The following is a 20334-nucleotide window of genomic DNA, read 5'->3' as shown; positions in this document are numbered from 1 at the left end:
CCCATCTAGACTCCTCACTGGTTGGGGTTGGGGGCTGGCGAGCAGACATAGAGGGTTCAGTCTATAGACAGATGTCTACCCAGAAGGAGATGGGGGTGAGGGGCTCTGACCCTGCCGTAGGGGGGGTGGGATTGACAGAGATGAGATCCAGACAAAAGCCTGATCGTTCAGTCTGAGCTTGGTGGGTAGGCAGGCCCCTCTCACTTCCTCAGTGACAGCAGTAAACAGAACACAAGCTTCATTCCGGACAGAGATGGGTAAAGGAATCTTGCAAGCATTGCATTTTCAATGTGAGAAAGTGTTGTATAGACTTCAGTGACTTACTTTAAATTTCCACGAGGGAAAAAGCGGGTAATTTTATGGTGGCCGTTAGAAGTTTTTAGGCCTTTGAGGAGAAACTTGACCGTGGGGCTTCTTGGCCAGACCTGGATGACCAGGTGGTAGAGCTGGGCCCTGGAGCTGACAGGGCCTTGGGGGCACCTGACCAAGGGGTGGTTGGTCCCCAGGCAGGAAGGCGGCCGCCTAGGGCCTGACTCTGCATGAGAGGGAGGTGTGGATGGGATGACGTTGGCTGGCCTGGTCTGAGCGGGTCTCTGAGGATCGGTCTCTGAGGATCGTGGCCTGTAAGTTAGGCAGTTAATGGGAGGCGGAAAGACTTAGAGAATCCAAGGTGATGACCGAGGTCAGCAGAGGGGCCAAGCCCCCCCTTTCTTTCTTTTTTTTTTTTCCTTTTGGCTGTGCTGCGTGGCTTGTGGGATTCTACTTCCTTGACCAGGGATTGAACCCCGGGCCCTCAGCAGTGAGAGCACAGAGTGCTAACCATTGGACTGTCAGGAAATTCCTGCCAAGCCCTTAACTAGAGCCCGAGGGGCTCAAACTCTGTTCCGTGGTTGGTGTTTCTGCCATTTTATGAAGATGAAGCAACTGAGCCTCAGAGAGGTTAAGTGACTTGTCTAAGGTCACACAGTGAGTGAAAGGAGCCGCCAGAAATTCAAACTCCAGGCTGTTTCTGAAATCACTGCCACTCCGCAAGATGCTTTTTCTTTAGAGATGAATGGGACATACACAGAACAAAACAACCCACACTGAGTAATGAATGAATGTCCTCATGACAAGTTGCTGGGTCCAGGGGTGGGTAGACATTTTTACAGAGTGCTGCCTCCACCACCTAGGCCCACTTTAGGAAGTAGAGGCTGCCTCTCATTGCATAACCAGCAACTGTTATTGTCTGTGTTGCCCCTGTTGACGTTGTTTATGTGCAGCAGGGAGGGTGAGAAACCACACAAAGTCTAAGGCCTGGAGGGCTCCAGCGGCGCTGCCAGGAAACAGAGACCCCGTTTTTCAGACACCCAGTGAGATGTGCAAAGAGCAGAAAATACATAACAGAACTTCTCTGTGGCTCACATTTTTAAGTGAGTGTGTATGAATTAGTGTTGTAATAAAATAAAGTAAATTAATAATTAATAAATTATTAATAAATTAATAAAATAAAGTAAAATAAAGTAAGGTTATTATTTATAAATTATTAGGGGGGCAAGAAGCAGAGAACCTGGTGTTTTGTCCTGGCTCCTCTGCCTCCTGACTGTGTGACCCTGAGGTATCATTTCACTTCTTGGAATCTCAGTTTCCACTTCTGTAAAATGGGAAGGTTGCACTGGGAGTTCTCTAAAATCTTTCTTGAAATGAACTCTCTGTAATTATAAATGCTGTCTGTTTATGTTCTGTGTCAAGAGAAGTTTTATCCATAGACTTTTTCCTATGGCTTTGAATGAAATTTACACAGCCAGGGCTTCCCTGGTGACGCAGTGGTTGAGGGTCCGCCTGCCGATGCAGGGGACGTGGGTTCATACCCTGGTCCGGGAAGATCCCACATGTCGCGGAGCGGCTGGGCCCGTGAGCCATGGCCGCTGGGCCTGCGCGTCTGCAGCCTGTGCTCCGCAACCGGAGAGGCCGCAGCAGTGAGAGGCCCGCGTACCGCAAAAAAAAAAAAAAAAAGAAATTTACACAGCTGGCCGATTTTTCAGTGGAAACTTGGTAGGGGAGCTTTAATTTACATAACAAAGGCTTAACTCTGAGCCACTTTATGGCTTCCGTAGCAGTTAGAAAGCTTTTGGGAGGGCCTTGAAAGTCATCTGCGGCGGGCGGGGGGTGGATGGGTGCGGTGGGGGGGGGGGGGCGCGGGAAGAGGCTGTGTTTATGCAGTTCTCTCAACACTGACTTAACTCCTGTGAAGAGTGGGGTCTTTGACCTCAGTGGACAGGATGTGGTTTACAGAACATGAGGTGCTCTGGAAGAGCTTACGTAGTCAGCTGGGATGGTTTGGAAACACTGTTCCTATCTGGTGGAGCCTGCAAGTGCCCGGACCTGGGAGGGATCTCGGAGTAGTTCCGCGTGGCTGGACTGGAGGGTTCTTGTGGAGAACACAGGTCATCGGGGCCTGTGATGGCAGCCTCATGAGCTGTGTTCAGGGAGCTTGCATCATAATCCTCAGGCAGTATGGGGCCACTGCAGGATATGTGTATTACAAAAGGTAACTAGGGACGTCCCTGGCGGTCCAGTGGTTAAGACTCTGTTTCCACTGCAGAAGGCGCGGGTTCGACCCCTGGTCCGGGAACTAAGATCCCGCATGCCCCGCTGCATGGCCAATAAATAAATAAATAAAACTAAAGAAAAAAAAAGAAGCCTTAAAATTTTTTTAAACAAAGAAAAAGAGAAAGAAAAGGTCACTAGTGGTAGCTTGGGAGATGGAGGGCAAGAGACCGGAGTCTAGGGGTCCAGTGAGACGGATGCTCTGTTTGCAGGGAGCGGAGGCTGTAGGGCCTGGAGCCAGCCTCCCAGATGCCACCAGCAAGCCACAAAGTCACAAGAATTGGCAGCCAGGGCAAGAAGCGGGGCCGGGTAGCAACGAGCATCTTCTCACGGAACCACTGAGGAACGTGTCAGTCAGTGCTCCGGGTTGCAAGTGACAGAAAGCAAACTCAAGCTGGCCTAGGTTTGAAAAAGTTCATTTACTGTGTCAAGTCGCTAAGTGGTCAGGGGTGGCTGAACCAGGGCCCAACCATACGCTGGCCGGGTTTTGTCTCCCACTGTCTCTTGGCCCTGCTTCCCTCCCTCCTTGTTTCTCAGGCAGTCTCTCCCTGTGAGATGGGTTCAGGCTTTCAGCCTTTCAGGTTAACGACCCTGTGTGTGGGCGAGGAGGGCACCCTTTCCTGGTGCCTTCAGCCAAAGTGCTAGAGTAGGTTCTTATTGGCCAGTTCGGGTCACATGACCATTCTTGAACCTCGAGAGGACTCTTTTATTTAGCTAGTTACTTATTTATTTGGCCGCACCGGGTCTTAGTTGCGGCATGCGTGCGGGATCTAGTTCCCTGACCAGGGATCGAACCCGGGTCCCCTGCACTGGGCGCGTGGAGTCTTACCCACTGGACCGCCAGGGAAGTCCTGAGAGGGCTCTTACAGGCCAGTTTTGGTCACATGCTTGTTCTTGTAGCAGCCACTGATTCTGGAAGATTCTGTGCTTTGACAGCCCTCCCCTTGGTGATATGCTAACCCCTGGAGCACGTGGAGGGGAGGGTCAGGGGATGCCCCAGAGGACACTGGTACCATCCCAGAGGGGCTGGAGGCTGGGCAGGGCAGGAGCCCAGAAGCTTCCTTCTGCCTGGTTACGGTTAGGGTTAGGGTGAGAGGTCAGCACAGACTTTCCTTTTGCCTGGCCAGGGAGGCTTCTGTGACAGTGGTGTCATGACCTTGGGTGGAGTGAGTGGCCCAGAGGGAGGGAGGCGCCGTGGTTCCGTGGCCTGTCCTAGGTGCTACTGCCAGCAAACATTTATTGAGGGCCTTGTCCCTTTTCTGAATCCCTCAGAATGTTATTTGCCTTTTTCATGAGCCTTAACTGTGCCCAGGGGTGATGGTCAGAATGTTTAACATTGGGCACCCATCAGAGTCCTTTCTGGAAGCTTCCACAGTGCCGGATGTTCATCCTTCCCTTGCTGGGTGCCGGGGTAGGTCTGGGAGCTCTGGGGAAGGGCCGCCGGGGAGAGGGGCTCCGGACAGCAGCTCTTTCCCAAGCTGTGTGGAGTCCTTTGGTGTTTTAACGCCAGCTGAACGCCGCCGGCTAGTTTGGAAGCTCTTGGGCGGGGCTGGAGGAACTCCTCCTGGCTCGCACCCCTCCCCCACCCCTCCTTACACTCACACCCTCGAGGATTCCCCCTGGGCCACGGGCATGAGCGAGTGTGCCACTGAATTTGTGGAGGCCGCTGGAGAGAGGCCGGGGAGATTGCTCTGGAAATGACAGCTTTCTCCTGCTCAGCTGGGCTGAGTGCTTCTTCAGATCGGCTGCCCTTTCCTCTGAGCTTCGATGAGGCCGCTGCTGCCCACACTTGCTCTCTTTGCACCCAAGTTTTTTTTTCTCTTTCCTGTGAGCAGTTCGGGTTTACAGGCCTTGGAGAGTGTGCAAATATTTGACTTCAATTAAGGAAGTCCCGAACGAGGAATAGAAAGAGTTACTTCTCGTTTATTATTTCTGGGGAACTCGGGGGTGAGGGTGGGCATGACCTCTGATGCCCCAGCCACCTGGTCCTCCAGGGCGGTGCAGGCACCCAAGAGGCCAGGCCAGGCGCAGTGCGGCGGGCCAGCTGGCCCAGGGTGGCCTGTGGGAAGAGAAAGGCAAGAGGGTGCAGAGTTTAGGGACTTCCCTGGTGGCGCAGTGGTTGAGAATCCACCTGCCAACGCAGGGGACACGGGTTCGAGCCCTGGTCCGGGAAGATCCCACGTGCCACGAAGCAGCTAAGCCCGTGCGCCACAACTACTGAGCCTGCGCTCTAGGGCCCGCGAGCCACAACTACTGAGCCCGTGTGCCACAACTACTGAAGCCCGCGCGCCTAGAGCCCGTGCTCCGCAACAAGAGAAGCCACCGCAATGAGAAGCCCGTGCACTGCAAGGAAGAGTAGCACCCGCTCGCCGCAACTAGAGAAAGCCTGCGCGTAGCAACAAAGACCCAACGCGGCCAAAAATAAATAAATAAAGAGCGTGCGGAGTTTGGAGGCTTCTACCATGGGCCTGAATCTGGAGCGCGGAGCAGGTGATGAGAAGGGTGGTGCTCGCTACCTGAGTAATACCTACCAGCTGTTAGTACTTCCTGCCGGCTGGTCGTGGTGCCCGTGTGATCTGTTTGACTGACCTCACTGAATAATCCTCTCCACAACCGTGAGTGGTAAATATCATCATCCCCATTTACAGCTGAGGAAGCTGAGCCCAGAGAAGTTAAGGCATGTGTCCAGGACCACGCAGCTACTCAGTGGCAACTTGGGTATGTCAGGCTCCAATGCTGGGCTGAAAACCAACCCCCTGTATAGTGCCCAAGGGGTGCTCTTAGACTCCATGGACTGTTTTGAGGACAGGTGAGGGGTCCTATAAATCAGAGCCCAAGGATACTAGATGAGAGTTTACCCTGGTGGTCAGAGCCTGCATATTGGCTGCAGGAGGGAGAGGAGAGAGCGTGGGAGAGGGTAGAGGAAGCAGTGGGCCTCAACCTGGGGTATCAGGAAGGGAATGAACCCAGGCACCCAGAGCTCCTGTCCCAGCCCTGCCACCGCACCATGGGCCTTGGGTGAGTCATACCGTCTCTAGATTCTGGTTTCCTTTTCACTGAAATGAGAGTAACGACCACAATGACAGCTTTTACTGTGGGCTTCCTCAGTGCTGCGGCCAGCCCTGGGACCCCAGGACCGAGAGGTGTATGGATTAGGGCTTCTGCTCACGGGTGCTCAGGGGCTAGCGAGGAAGGAGGCCCCTCCCCACCGGTGCTGCACATGAGACATGGGACAGGTCAGCCCTGGTGAACCGGAAGGGTCTCTGCCAGTTGGGGCTGGAAGGAGGGGAGCAGCTCGTGTCCCAGCTCTGGTTGCGGGGTCCTGCTGCCATCTGACTGTTGTCCCTGCAGCCAGAGGGAGGGACCCGTTGACAAGGGACTTCTTTCCCCAGCCCTAGCGCTGCCCTAGACAGTCCTCAGCAGAACCACCTTCCCAAGCCCTCAGGTGAAAAATACCAAGTCCCAGCCATGCCGCATAGTCACCTGGGAGCTGTCTGCAAACACCGATTCCCAGTCTGGGGAGCACTGTTTCTAAAAAGCTCCCCACGTGATTCTGATCCGCAGCCTGCTTCTCCGGGGACCTGCTGCCCGTTCCTGCCGAGGGGATGGATTCATTAGGGCTGGGGAGAGGTTCCAGCAACCAGATGCCTCAGGGGCTTCGCAACTGCACCTGGTTCCCAGCTCATTACTGTGTCCTGACCCTTTCGAGAGGCAGCAGGGGTGGCATTCCCCGTGGATGTGCAGGATGCGGGATGTCCCCAGTGTGCCCCAAACCCCTGGGCACCAGCGGCCGGCCTGGGGTGCACGTGAGCCCTCTGGGGCACCTGGGCTTCCTCTGGGCGCTGCTTCCTCCCTGCTCTGGGAAGAGCCTGGATCCCTACCCCTGGGACTGTGTAGGGCCACGCTCAGGTGACCTAGCACAGTATCTCCCCGTACCCAGTGCCTGCTGCCCCAGTGGGACTCAGTGACAGCCAGCCACAGGCCTGGGACAGAAATCAAGCAGGACGGCCATGGCAGTTTAGAATCCGAATTTGAACCTGACAGGGGTGTTGGAGATCTGGTCGATATGATGCTCTTGCACTCTTGGGTTCAGAATCAGATTTTTCTAGCATTTTTACATTGATTTGGTTTCTCTCCTTCTAGAGAAATCCTATTTCTTGAAGTTCTACTAGGGGCCAGCCACTTTCTGAACATTGTGTCGTAGTAAATTTGCAAGGATTACAGAGGGAGAAACAAGATTCCCCAAGGAGTTGTGACACGTTTGCAAATGACTGAGTCAGTTTTCGAACCAACGTCGGTCTGACTTCAAAGCTCATTTCTGTGCACAGAGATGTACTGTAGCTCCAATTATGTAAAATCAGAGCTGAGCTGTTCCGTACGGTGGCTGCTAGCCATATGGGGCTATTTAAATAGAAATTAATAAAAATTAAACATAATTAAAAACTCAGTTACAGTAGCCAGAGTTCAGCCGCTCTGTAGCCGCATGGGTCTGGTGCTATGGTATTGGACAGTGTAGGTATAGAACATCTTCAGCACTGCAGAAAGTTCTATCAGATAGTGCTGAGCTAGAGTGACCGAATGGCACAGACAGGGCTCCGGGCCTGGCACGTATGGCCGAGGATGGTTAGAGGAGGGGACATGGTGAGCAGGCCGTCTCACCCTATTGGCATCCGCTGTTAGCGTCACCAGCTGTCCTGGTTTGCCTGAGACTGAGGGGTTTCCTGAGACTTGGGACTTGCTTTGCTAAAGCTGGAAAATTCCCAGGCAACCTGAGACGAGTCAGTTACTCTGTTCGCTGCACAGTGTCCCTGTAGATGTCACGCCTGTGCCCAGGTCCAGGACACAGAGTTGAGCAAAAAGTTGCTGCAAGTTCGGGGGGAAGCTAGCTGATGGAGTGGCGGCACCATTCAGGTAAAGTGGGAAGAGTGCTCTGAGAAAGGGGAGTACCAGGTACGGTGTACCCGGAAGCCTCTCTGAAGCGGGGTACACCCGAGCTGAGAGTGGACATCTGGGATGCAGTTAACCAGGTGAAGGAGTTTGGAAGTGTGCGGAAACTCAGTGATCAGCCCTGGGTAGTTAGGAGTTGGGAATCTTGGGAGATGGTTCTGACTCTGCTGTGATCCTGCTGTCTTCACCACAGGCATGTTCCTTTCCTTCCATGCTTCAGATTCTCTCACCTGTAAAACCAGGCAGTTAGACCAGATACCCGCAGTAATATTCTCTAGCTCCACCAATGTCACTTTTTCAGGTAAATTGTGATATGACAGAGTGTTTGATAATCGGTTCCCTTGTGTTTCAGAAACAACATCTTTACCTTGCTTCTCTGTTAATGAGCTTCTTTCCTTTTCTCCAGTTTGAAAAGGGTAGGGCTAGGGCTAGCCCACAGGATTGAGGTTTTCCTGAGAGGGTATTAAGTCTGGCTGTTCAATTCCCAAGAGGTCTTTTCCTTCCTTGTTCACCTTCTTTCTTTCTTTCTTTATTTTAATTGTTGAAGTACAGTTGGTTTACAATGTTGTGTTAATTTCTGTTGTACAGCAAAGTGACTCAGTTATACATATATATATACATTCTTTTTCATATTCTTTTCCATTATAGTGTATCACAGGATATTGAATATAGTTCCCTGTGCTATACAGTAGGACCTTGTTTTTTATCCATTCTCTATATGAGTTTGCATCTGCTAACCCCAAACTCCCAATCCATCACTCCCTCCCTCCCTCCCTCCCTCCCTCCCTCCCTCCCGGCAACCACAGGTCTGTTCTCTGTGTCTCCCTTCTTCACCTTCTTGTTAGATTTCTTAGCTCAGTGGTGTGCTGAGCTGCAGCATAAAAAGAAAGACCATTTATTTTTATTTATTTTTAAAATATTTATTTATTTATTTCGTTGCACCGGGTCTTTGTTGCAGCAGGCGGGCTCCTTAGTGCGGCTTCAGGGCTCCTTAGTTGTGGAATGCGAACTCTTAGTTGCGGCATGCATGTGGGGATCTAGTTCCCTGACCAGGGATCAAACCCAGGCCCCCTGCATTGGGAGCATGGAGTCTTATCCATTGCGCCACCAGGGAAGTCCCCCAGGCCACTTATTAAAGTACACAGTAATAATTAATGTTATTAGTTTAAAGAAATGATTGGTTAAAGCTTTAAAATATTTTGAACATTTACCAACATGTAAGCACTCTACTATGTAGTGTCTCCACTCCCCCTAAATGAGGGATTTTTTTTTTTTTTAAGGTTAAAGGCAGATTTATTACCTGGACATAGAGTTGCAAGTACTACAGCTTCATTAAAAATATTGTAAAATATATAAGCAGTAGATCATGATACTCTGGAAAAAAGTGTGAGATGTGTATACATCTTCAGCTGAAATCAGCCTGTGCAAGGAGAATGGTTAAGCATCATGTAGAAACTATGTTTTGGATTTTATCCTGCTTCAGAATTCGACCCTGAAAATGGTCCATCGTTCCAGGAGAGAAGGGATGTAGAGGGAAATGATAATAAACATTATTGCTGAATATTATCTTTGAAAGAGAATAGCTCAGTACAATAGCAGTGTCTCCCCAAATCTCAGGCCCTGGATTTGGGAGAAAGGTGAGCTCCGGAGTCAGGTCAGAGTCCTTCCACTTAGAGGGTTGCCACCTCGGGGAAGAGAGTATGTGAATAAAAGAAGCTCGAGTACATGCATACCTTGTTTTATTGTGCTTTGAAGATATTGCATTTTTTACAAGTAAAGATTTGTGGCAACCCTGTGTTGTCAGATAATACAAAGTGGCATAGGATTTAGTGTGGCATAAGTTTAGGTGATGGGCGTCGAGAGGGTGGTGTGATTGATGAAAGCTTCAGTAGTTATTTTAACATTGTTATCCACAACCATTTATCTCCTATGTGCTTATTTATTTTTATTTCCTAATTTCTGATTCTAAATATTTAGGGCTGCCCTTGTGACCCTGTCCTTTGTGTTTCCTTGTCGCCCTTGGGTCAGAGTCACACTGTGTCACAGTAGCCAATCCACACTCTCCTTGGAGCCTGAGATCCTTGAAGATGGGAACTCTGTCCTCATGTCCATCTCTCTGGCACCTTTGGAGCTGCCTGGCATGTGGCAGTCAGTCATGACATTCTTATTGAGCAAACCAAGCTGTTACTAGCCAAAGGCCCATGTGTGGTCACTTTCGACTTTGTTGTTTTAGTTGTCAAGGCTGCTATAACAAAGTGCACAGACTGGGAGCTTATAAACAACAGACATTTATTTCTCACTGTTCTGGAGGCTGAAAGTCTGAGATCCGGGCGCCAGCATGGTCGGGTAAGGGCCCTCCACCCATGACAGAAGGAGTGAGGGAGCTGTCTGGTGTCACCTTTATAAGGGCACTAATCCCATTTGTGAGGGTTCCACCCCCATGACCTCCCAAAGGCCCCACCTCCTAATACCATCACATTGAGGGCTTAGGATTCCAACATTGGAATTTTGGGAGGGACATAAACATTCAGACCAATAGTGCTTGTTATTGACGTATAATATGCATATAAAGAAGGGCACGTCATGAGTATTTTTGCATGTGTGTTGATTTAAAACATGAAATGGCAGATGTTTGGAGATAGAAGGCAAAGAGAAGCAAAGGGTAGCATGCTCAGGTGTGAGCTGTGGAAAGGTCTCCCGATAACAGTGTGAATCCTGAACCAAGCACAGCAGATCTTCCAGCCTAGCTGCTGAACGCCTCTTCTGCTTAGCGCAACCCGAGACAGATGCGGACTGGCGTAATTCATCTGAGCAGGGCAACAAGAGGTTTGGAAATGTTCTAAATAAGACCTCCTCATCCTGATTAAGAAATTATATTCTTTTTTTTAAAACAGATTTTTGGTTTCTTAGTTAGAACTGAGGGGTAATGTGAACATATAGAAAAATGGCCTTCCTAATTCAGGGTCAGGGAGGCAGTGGTAGGGAAAACTCGGATTAAGAGACCACTTTGAGCTAATTGCAGTGTTAGCATTTTCAAGTGGCTATGCAAACTGCTGAGTGTTCACAAGTTACTTTTGCAGGGCCCCCTTGAATGTGCAAGATAAGCTAGCTACCTGTGCAATGATCACATTTAATATTTTTTTCACAAATTTATAGAAAGAATTGATGTGCTTAAAAGTCTATTTTTATAAGTTTGTTAAAGATTGCCCGGGTAATTCTTTTACATTCTTGCTAAGTCCTCCAGATAGTATAAAATAAGTTTCAACTGAAGTTATAAGAATTATCATGAATTCTTATAAATAGCTAACATTTGTTGAGTATTTAGTATGTATTAGCCACGGTTCTGGGGGAAAGTTTTATTAAATAAGTGATTAAGAGTTGTTGGAAATACTACAGAGCTCCTGTAATTGAACAGGATTATGGGTATACGTTTCTAATTTTATTAACAAGGATAGATTCTAGCCAATCATGGCTAAGAAAAAACAGCATGTGATAAACAAGCCAATAAAATTACAAGATGAATTTACTGAGGAGAAGAGTAATTATTTGAATTATTATTTTTTTGTTTAATTAACATTTATTAAGTGCCTTCTGGGTAACAGGCCCTGTTAGGTACTTTTACATCTGCTGTTTTATTTAATTACGATGCGTTTTTCACTTCCAGATCAGATTTCCCATGGGCTTCCTTTGTCTAATGAGTTATCCTAGGCCCGTGCTTCACTGTCCTGTTTGCAGGGTACAATCACCTGGGGATCTTTGGAAAACTATAGTGCTGGAGTTTCATCCTTAGAGAGTCTGTTTAATTGTGCAGGCTAGGGATCCAGCGGCAGTATTTTTAAAGGTTTTCCTCCCTCCCCCGTGGGCTCTGGTTGAGCCGGGGTGAGAACCACTATGCTAGGCTGTTTGAGATGTTACTTCACTGGCAGAAAAATATTGCCTTAAACTCTTCAGCAATAAGCAACTATTGCAAACTTTGGGAGTTTGCTGTGCCAGGTGGATATAAGTAAAACACCTGCTTTGCTTTGTCTGTTTCCTATTAACTGGGATATGGGAAGTGTCAGAATAATAATTAAATGAAGCAGGCTAGAAAATGTCACCCTCAGTGTCTCAGACCCAGAATTTCCAGGTGCACTTAATTTGTCACCTGGGTTTTGCTCGGGGGTGGTTTCAGAAACATCATGCCACTGACTTGCATACTAAGTTTTTTTTTTTTTTTTTAAGAAAAAAGTACTCTAAGGAACTTCTACACTAAAGGTAATTCCTTTAAATGAAATACATGTGTATGTACACAGTATAGATTTGTGAATAAAAACTTTAGGAGGACACAGGAATTATGAGGAATTCTGTTGATGGAGGGGTTATATAGGTCGAAATGGCCTCCTTAAAAATCGTGTTTGCTGTCACAGTAAAGCTAATGTCAAAACATTAAAAAAACAAGAGGGAACTAAGTGGTTTGGGGAGCTCAACTTTTCTTTAAAAATTCTTATAGCCTGAGATTACATAATAGAGATTTAACCTAAAAAATGATCCGTAATCCAAGAACATATTCAATCCCTAAAAACTTTTTTAGTCACCTTCATAAATAGATTTGTTTCAGTGGGAACTTTTAGTCCTGCCTAGAAAATCCCAGGAGTTGTGAAAGTGTGGTGTAATTGGCGGTCAGGTAAAGGAAAGATTCCGTTAGACCTGCCAACATTAAGCATTTTCCCCTAAAATAAGCAACGTTTCTGGTAGGTGTGACTAGATAGCCTTCCATTTAAGAAAGTTGTCCAAAAAAAAAAAAAAAAAAAAGAAAGAACGTTATCCCCCTTTTAAAAACTTTATATTGCATTTGCTAAGAGACCTTGGGCAAGTCATATCATTCTTTCGGACCTGAGGTTCTTCATTGGTAAATAAGGGGGGCTGTTGGTTTTCCGATGGGGCTTTGCTGAGCACCTGGAGTGGCTTAGAGAGCCCTGGCAGAGGAGTTTTGAGCTGGTACCTCTCTGGGTCTCTGGGTTTCCCGCTCTGGCCTCAGACAGAGCTGCTGTCTGGGGCAGCTCTGGATGGGTGCTCATTTGCAGAGAGAGGAAATCCTTTCGTTTTGCATGTGTTTTTGATGACCTGCTGTAAGTCCGGAATAATACCAGGTGCTGGGGACACCAGGATATGACCAAAACAGAGTGGGAGCCCTCAGGTAGCTTGAAGTGTCCTGGAGCAGACAGACAGGGACACAGATAATTCCAGTGTTTCTTCAGCTAGGTCAGGGGCTGGGTGGGAGAAGGTTGGTCAAATAACTGTGTATGTGAGCCTTGGGTGTAGTTTTTTAGAAACAAATGACAAGTAGAGGACAGTTCCCTCCTTGAGTCACTGCCTAGTCACTCTCAAAGGGAAAAGAAAGAGGAAGGAGGAGGGCCCACGTGGGATGCTTGGGACTTCCCTCGTGCCCTGGAGTGGACTCAGGGACTTGGCTGTGCTGGTGAAAGGGCTGTTGGGAAAAGAGGACGAGCTGGGCTCTCAGAAGACCACAGAATTAGCCCTTAGGACTGGGAGGGCCCCTGGGAGGTCATCTAGTCCAGGCAAGTTACTCTGGCAAGCCCACCTGCCTACATATCCAGGTCTACATATCCTATGTCTCTCTCCCTACCTCTTGTGCTTGACCTTGTAAAACAGCAATTTGGTCTGTGGGCCTTTGCAAGTGCTGCCAGTTCTACTTGGATCCCCTTGGTTGGGCAAATTCAAACTTGTCTTTCAGTTCTCAGCTTAGATAACACCTCCTTGGGGAAGTCTTTCTTATACCCATCACTTTCCATCCCCTGCTGAATTAATTAAATACCCTTTCCTGTGATTGCCAAGCACCTGTACTCACCCCTGTTGTAATACTTTTTGTTACTCCATTGTAATTGCATGTCAGCCCGTAATTGCCCCACTAATCGATGAGAGCCCTTTGTGGCTGGGATGGTTTAATTCCTGGAATTATTCCCATGGCCACATGCTTGGTACATCGTAGGTGCTCAGTAGATAGTTCTTGAATGAATGAGTGTCCTCACTTGATAGCAGCGGCTGCAGGAGCTCAGAGAGGTTCAGTGACTTGACCAAAGTCACACAGCTCTGGGAGACCGAGATGGGACTAGAGCCCATGCTATGAGTCTAAAAAGGAGACAAGATCAGATCCAGTTTCTGGAGTCATGGTCCTGGTTCTCTCTGCCCATATAGAGGAAGTGAAACAAAGTCACCCCTGTTTTGAGATGAACACTTTCCTTCTAGGGGAGACATACTCTATCTCCTGGGTTTGTCTCTAAGTGATGCAAAGACCAGCTTACTCTTCATGTTTAAAAGAACTCTTCATGTTCTTAAAATAAAACCAAACAAAGAGTTTTGGGGGCTTCACTGGTGGCACAGTGGTTAAGAATCCGCCTGCCAATGTAGGGGACACGGGTTCCAGCCCTGGTCCGAGAAGATCCCACATGCCGTGGAGCAACTAAGCCCGTGCGCCACAACTACTGAACCTGTGCTCTAGAGCCCGTGAGCCACAAGAACTGAACCCACGTGCCACCCCCGCACATCTAGAGCCCGTGCTTCGCAACAAGAGAAGCCACTGCAATGAGAAGCCCGCGCACCGCAATGAAGAGTAGCCCCCGCTCACCGCAACCAGAGAAAAGCCCGTGTGCAGCAACAAAGACCCAATGCAGCCATAAAAATAAAATAAAGTAAAAATAGTTCCTTAAAAAAAAAAAAGTTTTGTGAGAGTGACTTAGTATGCTTTTTTCCAATTTCTGGGACTTTCAGCCAGGACCCTAAAATTTTTCCCAAGTAGACAGCTTGTCCTGTTTTCTGTTTTGTAAATCTGGTCAAAGAATCAGAAAGAAAGAAAAAAAAGTCCTTTATGTAGCTGCGAGACATAGCGAGTGGAGTCAGAACTGTCATCATGTCTCTGGGCATCTGTGTGCGCGTGTGTGTTGTGTGGTACGTGCACGCGCATACACGCAGAGTATGGAGCGTGTGCACACATCTGAGGTCTTAGCTTGTGAGTATGTTTAAATGGTTCTTAAATGAAATCCCCTTTTTCTTTGGCCACTGGGCAGTTTTGTGATTTTTCTTTAAGAGAGAATTTTAAACCACACTCAGGCAACAGCGGAAAGAAAACCTGTCCTGGTGAACAAGAGGATTGCTGGCAAGGTAGCAGGAGTGGTTGACGTGATCGGCTGATAATGTTCTCCCACGACACTTAGGAAGGGCCCCCAAACCTTTTGTGAATAAAGTGAGGCTGGTTAAGTGGCTTCCAGGAGTCTCAGCCCCCGGTGAAAAGCAAAGAGAAAACACCAAGGCAGCTGAAGATTTAATCAAAATTAAGGCCAGAAGAGGGCATTCTTCCAGGCAATAATAAGAGCGTCTAGACACTGCAGACCTTGCTCCTATCTTCACACTAAATGCTGGTGAATCGGTTCGAATGGGATATTGTTTAACTGTGGTTTTATGGAGACTCCCTTTGATTCATAAGTATTTGTCACTGTAAGAGATTTTGAGGGTGACAAGGATGGTGTAATATACATGTTTGTTTTCCTTTCTCTGCGGTGTAGAAATCTAAAGCAGGAAGCGATTCAGGGGTAGAATGACTAAGACCAGTTCAAACTCAAGTTGAGCTGAGTGTTTTGCTGAGACTAAGACTTGCTGAGGTACCCCAGGGTTCCAGCATCCTTTATCTTAGAATTCTGAGTCTGAAAGGACAGCCAGGCCCCACCTTCTATGTCCCTGGGACAATGCAGTCCAGCCAAACTGTGCCTTCGTTGGAGGAGTTTGATTTGGGTTTGCTCTTTACTTGCTGTGCAACCTTCAGCAAGTTACTTAACATCTCTGAATCTCCATTTCCTTTTTTTTTTTTTTGAATCTTCATTTCTTTATTTGTAGTACACAAGACTATTTTGAACATTAAATGAGAAAAACGTTTGTGAAACATGCTCTGTAAACTATAATGGTCGGGAGAAATGTTATTTGGATTGAAATGCTATTGGATAGAAATGCTATACTGGGTTGTTATTCCTGGTACAGGAAAAAACAACAGTGGTTAGGATTTACTGGAGGCTTTCTTGTGTGCTGGAATCTTGTGACTTGCTTAATCCTTGCTATAACTCTGTTTTACAGGAGAAGAAACTGAGGCCTGGAGTTTGAGTAATTCGTTCAAGGTTACCAAGTTGGTAAGTAACAGAGCTGGATTTGACCACCCGGCTTCAGAACTAAGAGCTTCATTTGAATTACCTTAAGCTTCGCAACAGCCCTAGAAAGTTGAGGTTCAAAGAAGAGAAGTAACCTTGCCCAAGTTCATTCCACTGGTAACGAACGGGTCGTCTTAGTCCGTTCAAGCTGCTGTAACAGAGTACCATAGACTGGGTGGCATATATACAACAGAAATTTAATTCTCACAGTTCTGGAGGTTGGGAAATCCAAGATCAAGGTGCTGGCACATTCGGTGTCTGGTGAGGCCCACTTCCTGGTTCTTTGTGTTATAACTTCACATGGTGAAAGGGGCAAGAGAGCTTTCTGAGGTCTCTTTTATAAGGGTGCTAATCCCATCCATGAGGGCTGCATCCTCATGACCTAATTAATCACTTCCCAAAGGCCCCACCTCCAGATACCATCACATGGGGGGTTGGTTCCAACATATGAATATTGGCGGGGGGACACGGACACAAACAGTACACTGCAGGGGTCGATTCAGTATTCCTGTGCAGCAGTCTGGCTCGAGAACTACTGCTCTTAACCACTGTAAACTTGCTGCTCTTGTAAAACCCCTCACGGAAAACCAGTTCTGTGAGCCTGGGTGTCCTCTACCCCCGAAAGGGCACGTCCCTTTTCTGCCCTTTCCCTACGCTTCCTGGTACCCTCATTCCCCTCCATTTGACTGTCCAGTCTCTGGAGAGGTTTAGCCATAGAACGAAGACAGAACTGGCAGAATGTTATCCAGCAGTCTCTCCTGCATGCCTTTAACTTTTATTTTAGTTGAGGTATGACTTACGGACCGCATAATGCACATCTTTTTTAAAAAATTTAATTTTATATTGGAGTATAGTTGATTAACAATGATGTGTTGGGAAGAGATATGGGAACATATGTATATGTATAACTGATTCACTTTGTTATAAAGCAGAAACTAACACACCATTGTAAAGCAATTATACCCCAATAAAGATGTTAAAAAAAAAAAAGAAAAAGAACATTAAAACCTTCAAATGGAAAAAAAAAAAAAAATGATGTGTTAGTTACAGGTGTACAGCAGAATGATTCAGTCATACCCATAGAATGCACACATCTTAATCATATATCTTGATGAATTTTTAACATGTTACACTCATCGAGCCGCCACTCAGATCAGGATACATGGTATTCCCGTCACATAAGTTCCCTCATGCCCCTTTGCTGTTAGTACTGCCCCTGGAGATAGCCACTATTCTGACTTATAGAAGTCAGATCATGTCTGTCATAGCATAGGTTCCTGCTTCTATCCTATCCAGATCCATATATACTTGCTCCACAGAAACAAAATAGAGGGCTTCCCTGGTGACGCAGTAGTTAAGAATCTGCCTGCCAATGCGGGGACACAGGTTCAAGCCCTGGTCCTGGAAGATCCCACATGCTGCGGAGCAACTAAGCCCTTGCGGCATAGCTACTGAGTTTATGCTCTAGAGCCCGCGAGCCACAACTACTGAGCCCGCGCGCCTAGAGCCCATGCTCTGCAACAAGAGAAGCCACAGCAATGAGAAGCCCGCGCACTGCAACGAAGAGTAGCCCCCACTCGCTGCAACTAGAGAAAGCCTGCGCATAGCAATGAAGATCCAACACAGCCAAAAATAAAATAAATAAAACAAACAAACAAAAACAAAATAGAGGTAAAAATCACACTTTAAATAGCGTGGGTGACCCTGTCTTTCCACCAAGCAGGCACGTCTCTTGGAGTGAGCTGAATGGGAGACACAGATCTGCTGTTCCTTCTGTTGGTCTTTGTTCCGATGGCTTTTTAGGGGGTGAGCATCTTGTGCTATCGGGTGTGTTTCTCATATTTATAGATTTTAATTATCATACAACGTGGGCCCCCAAATCCAAGCCGGCTATTTCTTCTTGTGCTCAACCTAAGAAACGCAGTCCAGTGCTGAAGAAAAAACTGGCTGTGTTGCACTTAATGAGAGATGGTTTGTCCGTCTCCATGATGAGCCTTTATTATGGGATTATCAAGAGGAATTCTGATGCCCTTCCACTTTCAATATTACAAGTAGACTTTAGAGGCTAACCCTTGAGTAAGAGGCAGTTGTAATGTGGACAGAACTCCAGCATGGGTAATTGGGTGTGTTAGACTTGGTGACCTGGAACACTTCTGGCAACATGGTGGACTGACTTGTGTGACTCCTTCCTGATAGGAACACAGAGCTGACTGAAATACAACAACTATATCTAGGGGAGCTCATCAGAAAGGGAAGTCTACAAGTGTCAAAAATGAAGAGAGAAGTCTAAGCCAAATGGTTATGTGAGCTGAAAGCATGACAGCTTATGGGGCTTCTGCACCCAGATGGAGGCTGTAGAGTCTGGGAGTTAAGGTTTTAAGACCACAGTGGGTCTAGAAATGAGACCTGGGTCCAAGGTGGACTTGAGTGCCCAGGAGCGTTAAACATTACACGTCTTCATGAAAAGGGGCTAGAAAAACTCCACTGTCTGGAGAAACAGAGAGGAAGCTTGTTTTGAGTAGAAAAAAGTCACCAGCAAGAAATGAAAAACCTGGGGCTGTACCGTATGTGGTCGTGGAATCTATATTGTTATTGTCATGAGATATGAGAACTCCTCAAGCTGAGAAATTAACATAAAAACTGGCTGCCTACTGTGGGAATCCCTAACACAAACACACAATCACTGCACAAGGATACTTCAACAACCCAGACCTAACAGGACTCCTACAGAAAGAACCCTGGGATGAGTTCACAATTAAATCGTATGGACTACTCAGGAAATGAATGACTTTGAGTTGAAAGCAATAGAACCATCTAAAAGAGACTATAAGATGGTATATATATATATATATATATTTTAAAGTATCATGTTTTCATTTTAACTATTATTTTTTAAAATTTATTTATTTTTGGCTATGTTTGGTCTTCGTTGCTGAGCGCAGCCTTTCTCTAGTTGTGGCGACGAGGCGCTACTCTTCGTTGTGGTGCACGGGCTTCTCATTTTGGTGGCTTCTCATTGCAGAGCATGGGCTCTAGGTGCACGGGCTTCAGTAGTTGTGGCATGCAGGCTCAGTAGTTGTGGCTCGCGGGCTCTAGAGTGCAGGCTCAGTAGTTGTGGCACACGGGCTTAGTTGCTCTGTGGCATGTGGCATCTTGCCAGACCAGGGATCAAACCTGTGTCCCCTGCATTGGCAGGCAGATTCTTAACCACTGTGCCACCAGGGAAGTCCCAAGCCAGTATATTTTCAAATGATTAAAGACTAAAGGTGATTCAAAAATGTAATGAAAGACAGAAAAAGAATAGGTTGATTTGAAAAGCTGCCACATGGAAATGAAAAGTAGTCATTGAAATTAAAACCTAACAAAAGGGTTAGCTGACAGACTAGACATAGTGAAAGAGATAATTAGTGAACTGGAAGACAATAATAAAGTTTACGTTTGTTAAGTCCTTAATATGTGCCAGACACTGTTCTGTGTCCTTGCATTAACTCATTTAATCTTCAGAACAAAATTATAAGGAAGGCGTTATCATTATCATCTGTATTTTATAGATGAAGAAACTAAAGTGTAGTAGTTCAAGCCACTTGCCCAAAGTCACAGAGCTGGTAATGATGGAGCTGGGATTTGACCCCCGGTTGCCTAGTGTAGCCTAGAGTCTGTGTTTGCAATTACTACACTGTAGAAAATCATCAAGAATAAGCACTAAGTGATAAAGAGATGGGAATATGGTAGAGAGGCATGGAGGAGAGAAGGAGAGGGTATTACTTAGGTCTCAGCACAGGGACTAGGGGAGAGGCATCATTAGAAGACAGAATAATTAGCTGTCCCTTCAGATCTCCTCCTGTCCTTAGGTTCCAAGAACTTGTGCCCCTATTGAGGGCAGAAATATTCAAAGAAGGGTAGCAGAGCCTCAGTTTCCACTATAGTATGAATTGATGGGCTGATGTTTGACAAAGGTCTCTCTGGGGGAAAGAAAAGAAGCCCTGACTGTAGCATTTACCAATGTCTATGGTATAAATACTTCCACCACGACCAAGTTCAAGCTACCGACATAATGTCAGTGAACATGGCCTTGGGAAGAGATGTGCGTAGTTGGCTCTTTTGAGCCAGTCTGAGCCAGCTCAGCAAACCAGGGGGTCTGACGTTCATTCTCTTTTAAGCTCTGATCTCTGGGTTGTGCATCCAAGGGGCAGAATTTTCAGGAAGTAGTAGTATCATGTGTAATATCACAGGGGCTGGAAGAGACAGTGGGACAAGAGTGGAGCTCTGCCCCCACTTTCTTCCCTTGAATTTAAGAAACAAGAAAACATTTTGTGAATGTGTGTGGAGAGACTGGCATCCTTATGACACTGTTGGTGAGAATGAAAGTGAGTCCAAGCTCTTTCAAGGCCATTCAGCACCATCTGCCAACATTTTAAGTGCAAGTACTCTTTGACCCTGCAATTCCACTTCAAGGGTTTTATCTTATAAATCTCATCTTTCCTGTAGTTACACATACGTGTGAAGATGTGTGTAATGTATGTTCATTGCAGCATTGTTTGAAATAGCAAGACCCTGGAAGCAACTGAAATAAATGTATGTCAGGAGAGGATTGATTGAAGGGATT

General features: G+C 46.9%; 1 protein-coding gene across 5 annotated transcripts in view; it reads left to right on the top strand.

The window, feature by feature from the left end:
• CYRIB (CYFIP related Rac1 interactor B) overlaps positions 1-20334 on the top strand; it is a 154948-nt gene that overhangs the window by 24232 nt on the left and 110382 nt on the right. For 4 of the 5 annotated variants that reach the window (XM_049700879.1, XM_049700873.1, XM_004265318.3 and 1 more), the window contains one exon: positions 15658-15710. The gene's annotated coding sequence lies outside the window, so the exon portion shown is untranslated. Of the gene's footprint in view, positions 1-15657; positions 15711-20334 lie in introns of those variants that run through there. The other variant, XM_049700878.1, reaches the window with a different exon arrangement.

This window comes from Orcinus orca, chromosome 17 (assembly GCF_937001465.1).
Source record: "Orcinus orca chromosome 17, mOrcOrc1.1, whole genome shotgun sequence".
In the NCBI taxonomy this organism is placed as follows: Eukaryota; Metazoa; Chordata; class Mammalia; order Artiodactyla; family Delphinidae; genus Orcinus; species Orcinus orca.
Note: the sequence above shows the minus strand (reverse complement) of the source record. Positions and strands in the feature narration are given on the sequence as shown.